The sequence below is a fragment of the Ranitomeya imitator genome, chromosome 7, assembly GCF_032444005.1.
Source record: "Ranitomeya imitator isolate aRanImi1 chromosome 7, aRanImi1.pri, whole genome shotgun sequence".
Taxonomy (NCBI): domain Eukaryota; kingdom Metazoa; phylum Chordata; class Amphibia; order Anura; family Dendrobatidae; genus Ranitomeya; species Ranitomeya imitator.
Genome location: NC_091288.1, coordinates 204,994,911 through 205,006,120, shown reverse-complemented (window position 1 = coordinate 205,006,120; position 11,210 = coordinate 204,994,911).

Sequence of the window (11,210 nt, the reverse complement as noted above, 5' to 3'; positions counted from 1 at the left end):
TGAAATGTATGTCCAGTAAATGCACCCAATACTTGGTTGGGGCTCCTTTTGCATCAATTACTGCATCAATGCGGCGTGGCATGGAGGCCATCAGTCTGTGACACTGCTGAGGGGTTATGGAAGGATAGCAGCCTTCAGCTTGTCTGCATTTATGGGTCTGGTGTCTCATCTTCCTCTTGACAATATCCAATAGATTCTCTATGGGGTTAAGGTCAGGCGAGTTTGCTGGCCAATTAAGAACAGCGATACTGTTGTTTTTAAATCAGGTATTGGTACTTTTGGCAGCGTGGACAGGTGCCAAGTCCTGCTGGAGAATGAAATTTTCATCTCCAAAAAGCTTGTCGGCAGAGGGAAGCATGAAATGCTCTAAAATTTCCTGGTAGACGGCTGCGCTGACTTTGGTCTTGATAAAACACAACAAGAGAAGATGAAATAGCTCCCGAAACCATCACTGATTGTGGAAACTTCACACTAGACCTCAAGCAGCTTGGATTGTGGCCTCTCCACTCTTCCTCCAGACTCTTGGACATTGATTTCCAAGTGGAATGCAAAATTTACTCTAATCTGAAAACAACATATTGGACCACTGAGCAACAGTCCAGTTCTTTTTCTCCTTGGCCCAAGTAAGACGCTTCTAGCATTGTTTATTGGTCATGAGTGGCTTGACACAAGGAATGCGACACTTGTAGCACATGTCCTGGATACGTCTGTGTGTGGTGGTTCATGAAGCAATGATTCCAGCAGCAGTCCACTCCTTGTGAATCTCCCTCAATTTTTGAATAGCCTTTTTTTAACGATCATTTCAAGGCTTTGGTTATCCCAGTTGCTTGTGCACCTTTTTCTAACACACTTTTTCCCTCCACTCAACTGTCCATTAATATGCTTGGACACAGCATTTTGTGAGCAGCCAACTTCTTTAGCAATGACCTTTTGTAACTTACCCTCCTTGTACGATACGATACGATACGATACGATACGATACACTTTATTGATCCCGTGGGAAATTATGGTATCACAGCAGCACAACTTAAATAATAAAAATCATAAAGGAATTCCATAGTTGACATGACAGTTTGTTGACAGAAGAACATTATACATTAGAATAGGACATACACAACGAGTGAACTGAATGTAGAGAAATAAGTAGACATTCACCTTGGTGGTTTAACCCTAATGTTATTGTTGTACATTCCCATGGCAGTTGGCACAAACGATTTCCTATATTTTTCCTTCTTACACCTCAGAAGTATTAGCCGGTTGCTGAAGGTGCTCTTCTGTCTCATGAATAGCTCATATAATGGATGTGCATTATTGTTCATAATTGCCATACACTTTTTCAGAGTTCTTCTCTCCACTACCTCCCCAAAAGAGTCCAGATTGCAGCCCACAGCAGAACTTGCCTTCTTAATAATCTTATTCAGCTTATTAGCATCAGAGGCCCGCACACTACTACCCCAGCACGTGATTGCAAAAAAGATGGCACTTGCCACCACAGATTGGTAGAACATTTCTAACATTTTGCTACACACATTAAAAGACCTCAGTTTCCTTAGGAAATACAGTCTGCTCATCCCCTTCTTGTAGACAAACTCTGAGTGGCATCTCCAGTCCAGTTTGCTATCCAAATGGACCCCCAAATATTTGTAACTCTCCACCTGCTCTACCTCCTGACCAGCAATAGTGATCGGTAAGCATTCCAACTTTATCCTGCTATAGTTGGCCACCAACTCCTTGGTTTTCTTAACATTTAGCTGCAGATAGTTACCATTGCACCAATCCACGAAATTCGACACCACCCTTCTATATTCCTCATCCCCCTGATCTCCCCTAATGCATCCCACAACCACAGAGTCATCCGAAAATTTTTGAAGATGGCAAAGTTCAGATTTATACTGAAAGTCTGAAGTATACAGTGTGAATAGAAAGGGCGCAAGCACCGTTCCCTGGGGGGCACCTACACTGCTCAATAATCTGCTTGACACCACTGCTCCCATCTGTACAAACTGTGGCCGATCTGATAGGTAGTCAGTTATCCAATTTCTCATCCCCTCCTCCACCTTCATATCAGTCATCTTTTTGTGTAGTAAAAGTGGCTGCAGGGAGTTAAATGCACTCGAGAAATCGAAGAACATCGCTCGCACCGTGGCTCCGTCATTCTCCAGAAATGAATGTACCCTATGTAACAGAGAAAGAATAGCATCATCCACCCCCAATCTATGTCGGTAAGCAAACTGAAGGGGATCAATAAAAGCATTGACCCTCGGTCTTAAGTGAGCAAGCACTAATCTTTCCAAGGCCTTCATAGCATGAGATGTTAAGGCTACAGGACGATAGTCATTTAGGGTTGCAGGAGAAGAAGTCTTGGGTACCGGCACCAGACAGGAAGTTTTCCATAACACCGGTACCCTCTGTGTTTGTATACTTCCATTAAATAGGCGTGTAAAGACAGTACACAGCTGGTCTGCACAAACTTTAAGGACACGTGAGCTGAGTCCATCAGGTCCTGCAGCTTTACCAATGTTAAGTGACTTAAACTGCCTCCTCACATCATTTTCGGATACTCTAAAATTGGTCTGCTCATCCTCCAATATCGATGTTGCAGAATTTGCACCCAGGTCCCCTCCACTATCAGTTGGCACATGTACACATGTACTGCTGAACCTGTTGAAATACTCATTCATCTCATTAGCCTTGTCCATTGTTCCTGGATCATTTTCAAGCCTCAGCTTAAGCCCAGTCAGTAATTTCATTCCTGCCCAAACCTCTCTGGTATTATTGTGGGACAGTTTCTTTTCAAGTTTAATTCTGAAGGCTTCCTGGGCCTCCTTTATTTTATGCTTCTGGTGTGTCAATGACTGCCTTCTGGGCATCTGTCAAGTCAGCAGTCTTACCCATGATTGTGGGGCTACTGAAACATGTTAAGGGACATTTTTAAACACTGAGGAAGCCTTTGTGGGAGTTTTTTGTTAAAGGGCCACTGTCACCCCCTCCAGCCGTTATAAACTAAAAGAGCCACCTTGTGCAGCAGTAATGCTGCATTCTAACAAGGTGGCTCTTTTAGTTTTTGGTGCATTTATTCCCAAAATAAAGGGTTTTATAACTTCTCCAAAATACCTGTCTTTAGCCAGGGAGGCAGGTCTTCACTCCCCTGCTTGAAACGCCACACTGCCGACACTCAAATCTTCAGGGGCATCGGGCGCCGCCCCCTCCGCGCTGTTTTCGCATGAAATCCGGCGCCTGCGCTGTGTAGTACTGTCTGGTGCAGGTGCAGTGAGCTCTGGCTGTCTGACGTCACAGCCAGGCTTGCAGACTGCGCCTGTGTGGCCACCCACCTTGGGAATCCCAGCCCCGCAGTGTGTTATGCATTATGCACAGTGCGGGGCTGGGATTCATAGGCAGGGCGGCCGCACAGGCGCCGTCGTTCTGACCTGCTCGCACTAACTCCTTTCCTCATTCTCCCGGCCATGGACTCTTTTTAATGAAGACTCAATAAAGCTAAGGATTTTTCAGATCGGTGAGTGCTTTTATTTTTTCTATTGTACAAGTGGTAGGATTTGTTTTTTCGGGATATAGCACCCGAGATCTTGGAACATCGCATCCTATTATACCGGCTTTGAACCCATACCTGTGGTTATCACTGGTCTGCAGCTTCATGTTGGCAGTGGTGCCGCCCCCCCTGTCTTTCTTTTTTGTTGTTTCCACCTATTAGTGTGTTTGGAAGCAGTGAGTAACAGTTCAGCCGTCCAATCTAGGATGAGCGTGCTGAGCTGTCAGAATGGTGATGGACAGCTCAGTCATCCAATTGGAGGCTGGGACGTGCTGAGCAGTCAGTGTGTTCAGTAAAATTTCAACCCTCCCGTCACGGCTGGGGCGTGCCGGGGCTTCCTCCATGTGTCTGTTATTTTAGTCATTACCTGGCTATTTAGCTGGCTCTCTGCCTCCAAATAGTGCCAGTTGTAGCTTAGCTCAAGTGGTGTGCACTTGCTCTGTACGTTGTGTTCCCGCATTTGATCTTTGTTGCCTGACCTGGGACCTTGCCTTTGAGCATCCATTTGCCTTTCCCTTTTGTCTTGATCCGCTACCTGCCCAGAATTCTGATCTTGGACTGTGACCTGACTACACAAGTATATTTAAATATATACATATATATACACATGGTCAAAATGGTTGGTACCCTTCGTTTAATGACAGAAAAACCCACAATGGTCACAGAAAACTTGAATCTGACAAAAGTAATAATAAATAACAAATGTATGAAAATGAAAGTCAGACATTGCTTTTCAACCATGCTTTCACAGAATTAAAAATATAAATAAAACTCATGAAATAGGCCTGGACAGAAATGATGGTACCCTTAACTTAATATTTTGTTGCACAACCTTTTGAGGCAATTACTGCAATCAAACGATTCCTGTAACTTTCAATGAGACTTATGCACATCTCGACAGGCATTTTGACCCACTCCTCAAGAGCAAACTGCCCCAGTTGTCTCGTGTTTAAAGGTTGCCTTTTCCAGGCGCCATGTTTCAGCTCTTTCCAATACTCAATAGGATTTAGGGCAGGACTCATAGAAGGCCACTTCAGAATAGTCCATTGTTTTCCTCTTAGCCATTCTTGGGTGTTTTAGCTGTGTGTTTTGGGTCATTATCCTGTTGCAAGACCCATGACCTGCGACTGAGACCAAGCTTTCTGACACTGGACAGCACATTTCTCTCTAGAATTCCTTGATAGTCTTGAGATTTCATTGTACCCTGCACAGATTATAGACACCCTGTGCTAGATGCAGCAAAGCAGCCCCAGAATGTAACAGTAGAGACAGTGTTCTTTTCTTGATATGCTTCATTTTTCCATCTGTGAACATAGAGCTGATGTGCCTTGCCATATAGTTCCATTTTTGTCTCATCTGTCCATAGGACCGTCTCCCAGAAGGGTTGTGGCTTGTCAACATGTAGTTTGGCAAATTCCAGCCTACCTTTTTTTCAACAATGGTGTCCTCCTTGTTCGTCTCCCATGAAGTCCATTTTGGCTCATACGAGGACGGATGGTGCGATCTGACACTGATGTTCCTTGAGCTTGAAGTTCACCTTTAATCTGTTTAGAAGTTTTTCTGGGCTCTTTTGTTACCATTCGTATTATCTGTCTCTGATTTGTCATCAATTTTCCTCTGGCGGCCACGTCCAAGGAGGTTGGCTCCTGTCCCATGGATCTTAAATTTCTGAACAATATGTGCAACTGTAGTCACAGGAACACCAATCTGCTTGGCAGGGCAGGACTGGGACTAAAATTCAGCCCTGGCATTTGAAGGTACACAGGTCCACTTGTCGCATGGTTTAAATCTAATATATTTGTGCACCTCTAGGTCACAAGATGTGATGTGAGTGTAACAAGACTATATACTCCAGTATTACAGCCAAGTCCTATTTATTGCTCAAAGACCGGGGTCACATGAGTGTATAACATGGCTGAGTGCTATGTGATAAAACATCGTATAGCACTCGGTCCAGTGTTATCCTTTGGTGCAGCTCAGATCTGCGATTATTTTCTCATGTTGATTCAGCATGAGAGAAGAATAGCTGCATGCGATTGGCACAGAGACTTGTCTTACTCACACCCACACAAGTCTATGGATGCATGTGAAACATCGGACAGCACTCGGATGTCATTCCAGTGCAGTCCAATATACGTCGAGACAGGTAATGGAGGAGATGGAGAAATTACTCCGTCTCCTCCATGGCTTGACTCTGTGTATATCGGATTGCACTGGGGTGGTATCCGAGTGCAGTGTGATGTTTCACTCAGACTCATGGACTTGTATGGGGGTGCGATTGAGCAGAGTATGCTGCCATTGTTCTCTCATGTTGATTCAGCATGAGAAAATAATCGCTGAACTGCTCTGCCCCATAGAATAACACTGGGCCGAGTGCTATTCGATAAAACATCACATGGCACTACCCCCCAGTTTGTGTGAATAAAAAACTGCACTTTATTCACACTCCACAGATCCAGTATCTACAGTTCTGATGTCCCGTCAATAGTTCTGCCGCCAATCAGGAGGCCAGCAGCTAATCCTCTGTAGCGCTATTGACGTGACGTCAGAGATGCAGTTTGTATTCTTTTACAATAAACTGCAGAAGGGTAAATCTTCCATTGTACTGTACAGTATATACAGTATATATATACTACCTATTGAGCCCATTTTACGCCCGGGTGGCTAGCATTTATATTGGTATATGGTCTCAATCCTGTATGTGCTGCTTCCATCCTGCGCCCTAATCTTGTCATGTGCTGCTACCATCTTGCGCCCCCATCCTGTTATATGCTGCTCCCATCCTGCACCCCCTTCCTGTCATGTACAGCCCCCATCCTGCACCCTCATCCTGTTTTGTGCACCTTCATCTTGTCATGTGCTACTCTCTTCCTGTGCCCTCATCCTGTCATGTGCTCCCATTCTGTGCCACAATCCTGTCATGTGGTGCTCCCATCCTGCACCCCCATGCTGTCATGTACTGCTCCCATGCTGCACCCCCCCATTCTGTCATGTGCTACTCCCATCCTGTGCCCCCATTCTGTCATGTGCTGCTCCCATCTTGCACCCCCATTCTGGTATGTGCTGCTCCCATCCTGCACCCCCATTTTGTCATGTGCTGCTCCCATCCTGCGCCCCCCATTCTAGTATGTGCTGCTCCCATCCTGCACCCCCATTCGGTCATGTGCTGCTCCCATCCTGTGCCCCCATCCTGTCATGTGCTGCTCCCATCCTGCGCCCCCATCCTGTCATGTGGTGCTCTCATCCTGCGTCCCCATTCTGTCATGTGCTGCTCCCGTCCTGTCATGTGCTGCTTCCATCTTGCACCCCCATTCTGTCATGTGCTGCTCCCATCCTGTGCCCCATCCTGTCATGTGCTGCTCCCATCCTGCGCCCTAATCTTGTCATGTGCTGCTACCATCTTGCGCCCCCATCCTGTTATATGCTGCTCCTTTCCTGCACCCCCTTCCTGTCATGTGCAGACCCCATCCTGCACCCTCATCCTGTTTTGTGCACTTTCATCTTATGTGCTACTCTCTTCCTGTGCCCTCATCCTGTCATGTGCTCCCATTCTGTGCCACAATCCTGTCATGTGCTGCTCCCATCCTGCGCCCCCATTCTGGTATGTGCTGCTCCCATCCTGCACCCCCATTCTGTCGTGCTGCTCCCATCCTGCGCCCTCATTCTGGTATGTGCTGCTCCCATCCTGCGCCCCCATTCTGTTATGTGCTGCTCCCATCCTTCACCCCCATCCTGTCATGTGCTGCTCCCATCCTGCACCCCCATCCTGTCATGTGGTGCTCTCATCCTGTGCCCCCCATCCTGTCATGTGCTCCTCCCATCCTGCACCCCCATTCTGTCATGTGGTGCTCTCATCTTGTGCCCCCATCCTGTCATGTGCTGCTCTCATCCTGCACCCCCATCCTGTCATGTGCTGCTCCCATCCTGCGCCCCCATCCTTTCATGTGGTGCTCTCATACTGCGCCCCATTCTGTCATGTGGTGTTCCCATCCTGCGCCCCCATCCTGTGCCCCATCCTGTTATGTGCTGCTCCCATCCTGCACCCCCATCCTGTCATGTGCTGCTCCCATCCTGTGCCCCCATCCTGTCATGTAGTGCTCTCATCCTGCGCCCCCATTCTGTAATGTGCTGCTCTCATCCTGCACCCCTATCCTGTCACTAATATAAAGAATAAATCAACACAATATATCATGAAAAATAGGAGTACAGATGTTATCAAAGCGAATCAAAGGTAATTCAAATAGTCATCACAGAATATACCCATAGCTGTAGGATGTGGACCAGTGACGATGCAGAATACTGCAGGATTGCGCCGCTGACAGTGACGCAGCATTATTCTTATTATTTATTTATGTAGCACCATTAATTCCATGGTGCTGTACATGAGAAAGGGGTTATATACAGGGTTATAGATATCATTTACAGTACACAAATTTACGATGACAGACTGGTACAGAGGGGAGAGGACCCTGTTCTTGCGGGTTTACATTCTACGGGATACTGGGGAAGAGACAGAAGGTCGGGGATGCGTGATGCAGCAGCTCTGGTGGTGGTGAGGCGGAAGCTCGGGTGGTTGGTGAGGTGGCAGCTTGGGTGGTTGGTGAGGTGAGAGAATGGTTATTGCAGGCTGTAGGCTTTCCTGAAGAGATGGGTTTTCAGGTTCCATCTGAAGGATCCGAGGGTGGTGGATAATCGGATGGGTTGAGGCGTGGAATTCCACAGGATGGGGGGTATTCGGGAGAAATCTTGGAGGCAGTTGTGTGAGGAACGAATAACTGCGGAGGAGAGTAGGAGGTCTTGGGAGGATCAAAGATTGCGTGAGGGAAGATAGTGGGAGATTAGTTCAGAGATATAGGGAGGGGACAGGTTGTGGATGGCTTTGTAGATCAGAGTTAGTAGTTTGAATTGGATTCGCTGGGGAATTGGGAGCCTGTGGAGGGATTTGCAGAGGGGAGAAGAAGGGGAGTAGCGAGGAGAGAGGTGGATTAGCTGGGCAGCAGAGTTGAGGACAGACTGGAGTGGTGCAAAGGAGTTAGCGGGGAGGCCACAGAGGAGGGTGTTGCAGTAATCGAGGTGGGAGATGATGAGGGCATGCACAAGAGTTTTAGTAGATTGTGGGGTGAGGAAGGGACGGATTCTGGCAATATTTTTGAGTTGGAGGAGGCAAGAGTTTGGACGTGTGGTTTGAAGGACAGGGCAGAGTCGAGAGTTACCCCGAGGCAGTGGATTTCAGGTGCGGGAGAGAGTGTGATGCAGTTTACCTTAATAGATAGATCAGGTAGGGGGGATATGCGAGATGGGGGGAAAGATGATGAGTTCTGTTTTGTCTACATTGAGTTTTAGGAAGCGAGAGTTGAAGAAGGAGGATATGGCTGATAGACACTCCTGGATTCTGGACCGCAGAGAGGTGACATCTGGGCCAGAGAGGTAGATCTGAGTGTCGTCTGCATACAGGTGGTACTGGAAGCCATGGGACTTTATGAGTTGTCCTAAGCCAAAGGTATAGATGGAAAAAAGTAGGGGCCCTAGGACAGAGCTTTGAGGGACTCCAACAGAGAGAGGGCGGGATGATGAGGTAGTGTGGGAGTGGGAAATGCTAAATATGCGGTCGGAAAGGTATGAGGCAATCCAGGACAGGGCAAGACCTTTGATGCCAAGGGAAGAAAGAATCTGTAGCAGTAGGCAGTGGTCGACTGTCGAAAGCAGAGGACAGGTCGAGAAGGAGGAGGATGGAGAACTGTCTGTTAGCTTTGGCTGTGAGTCATTAGTAATTTTGGTCAAAGCAGTTTCGGTGGAGTGGTGGGGGCGGAAGCCAGATTGGAGGTTGTCAAGGAGATAGTTAGATGAGAAGTGGGAGGAAAGTTGAGCATGGGCATGCTGCTCAAGGAGTTTGGAAGCAAACGGGAGCAGTGATATGGGGCGATAGCTAGGCATAGCAGTTGGGTCAAGGTTAGCTTTTTTGAGGATGGGTGTGATGGTGGCATGTTTGAAGGCAGAGGGGAAAGTACCAGGCAGCATGTGACAAGCGCCCTATACACACAACATGTTCGTTACTCCCACCAGTTCATTGCCCTTTTTATTGTGGCAGCTGCTGCAGTGCATTAGTATTGTGACCTGATGATGGTTCAGCTGCCCTTTTTCTGCTGTTTTTCTCACACCCCTGTCCCAGACACCTCTACACTGCTTGGCACGCAGAGGCTCCCTCCCTGGTACCTGTAGTTCACCATCACCACAGCTCCTCGCATTACATGCTTGATGCCGGCTCCTATTGGGGTCTTGCAGTCACTATTGCGGCACCTCACACACCTGTCCGGCGCTGCAGGGGTTAATGAGCGCTCCTACCCCCATCCTGGTCAGGTGACCGCAGAGCCCCCACGCATTATCACTCTCCTCCGGTGCCCCATCCTGAGAGGTACTGCAGTGCAGGCACATCCTTCTCTGTGATGAATGGATCGCGTGACCTCCAGCCCTGCTGGTATTCTGATCCCGCCTACACATGCATGTGACTGATCAAATGCTCATGACATCACCGAAGGTCCTTTAGCTTCCTCATAACTACAGTATTTAGCTATTATATTACCGACTTCCCTGACACAAAGAACGGATCGAGTGGCCCACTATAGGCATCGGCCCTTCTGGCATTTGCCAGAAATGCCCGATGGCCAGTCCGGCCCTGCTGCTTGGAGATGGTCTTATAAATATTACATTTAACATGGTTGTCTATAATTTTCTTTCTAATTTCCTGAGACAACTCTTTCCTTAGCTTCCTCTGGTCCATGTTGGGTGTGATACACACCATGTCACCAAATAGCACAGTGATTATCTGTAGCCCTATATACAGGCCACTCACTGATTCCAAGATTGTAGACACCTGTGACGCTAATTAGTGGACACACCACGATTTAACATGTCCCTTTTGTCACATTATTTTCAGGGGTGCCATCATTTCTGTCCAGGTCTATTTAATTAGTTTTTTTTTTTTAATTCTGTGGAAGCATGGTTGAAAAGCAATGACTGACTTTCATTTGTTCGTTTTCATAGATTTTTGATTTATCATTACTTTTGTTACATACAAGTTATTTCTGTGACCATTGTGGGTTTTTCTGTCATTAAACAAGGGGTACCAACAATCTTGACCACGTGTGTGTGTGTGTATATGTATATCTATGTATATCTATCTATATATATATATATATATATATATATATATATATATATATATATATATATATATATATATACAGGTCCTTCTCAAAAAATTAGCATATAGTGTTAAATTTCATTATTTACCATAATGTAATGATTACAATTAAACTTTCATATATTATAGATTCATTATCCACCAACTGAAATTTGTCACGTCTTTTATTGTTTTAATACTGATGATTTTGGCATACAACTCCTGATAACCCAAAAAACCTGTCTCAATAAATTAGCATATCAAGAAAAGGTTCTCTAAATGACCTATTACCCTAATCTTCTGAATCAACTAATTAACTCTAAACACATGCAAAAGATACCTGAGGCTTTTATAAACTCCCTGCCTGGTTCATTACTCAAAACCCCCATCATGGGTAAGACTAGCGACCTGACAGATGTCAAGAAGGCCATCATTGACACCCTCAAGCAAGAGGGTAAGACCCAGAAAGAAATTTCTCAACAA